General features: G+C 33.6%; 1 protein-coding gene across 2 annotated transcripts in view; it reads left to right on the forward strand.

Moving 5' to 3' along the window:
* The window catches only part of LOC145395405 (ectonucleoside triphosphate diphosphohydrolase 5-like), a 34,574-nt gene extending 34,092 nt beyond the window's left edge, over window positions 1-482 (forward strand). For both annotated transcript variants that reach the window (XM_080269010.1, XM_080269009.1), the window contains one exon: window positions 1-482. This exon is cut by the window's left edge and continues 576 nt beyond it. The gene's annotated coding sequence lies outside the window, so the exon portion shown is untranslated.

Genomic DNA, 482 nt, shown 5'->3' on the forward strand with positions numbered 1-482 from the left:
TATTGTAATCAAAAGCATGCATGTGAGGAGATGGAGGATTTACGAAGAAAGTTACGATTATTTTTTGGTTGTAAGTGGGATTGGTAAGTGGTGTGGAATGATGATGATGATGATGATGATGATGGTGATGGTGATGGTGATGATAGTGATTCTTCCATTTTTAAGCATTCTAATTCCTTGCTTTTGGCTCCAACCTGACTCTACAGTATCTTTTAAGGTGATGATGATGATGGTGATGATGATGAGAGTGATGATGATGGTTGTTGTTGTTGTTGCTGTTTAAAGAAGCACTTGTTAACCGTTCCACAGTATTAATTTTAAAAGAGTTCAGGAATACTTTAAGCAGGTAGGTATTGTACTGTAGATGCGTAGGTAATGTTTGTAGCACTTATAGATCATTATTTAAAGTTTGTTTCGTTTATACATCCATATTTAAATTTGTTTGAATTGTAGAGCCTTATTTAAAGTTTGTTTTACTTATA

Source organism: Coenobita brevimanus, chromosome 31 (genome assembly GCF_032717465.1).
Source record: "Coenobita brevimanus isolate Jiangsu-jjx chromosome 31, ASM3271746v2, whole genome shotgun sequence".
Taxonomy (NCBI): Eukaryota; Metazoa; Arthropoda; class Malacostraca; order Decapoda; family Coenobitidae; genus Coenobita; species Coenobita brevimanus.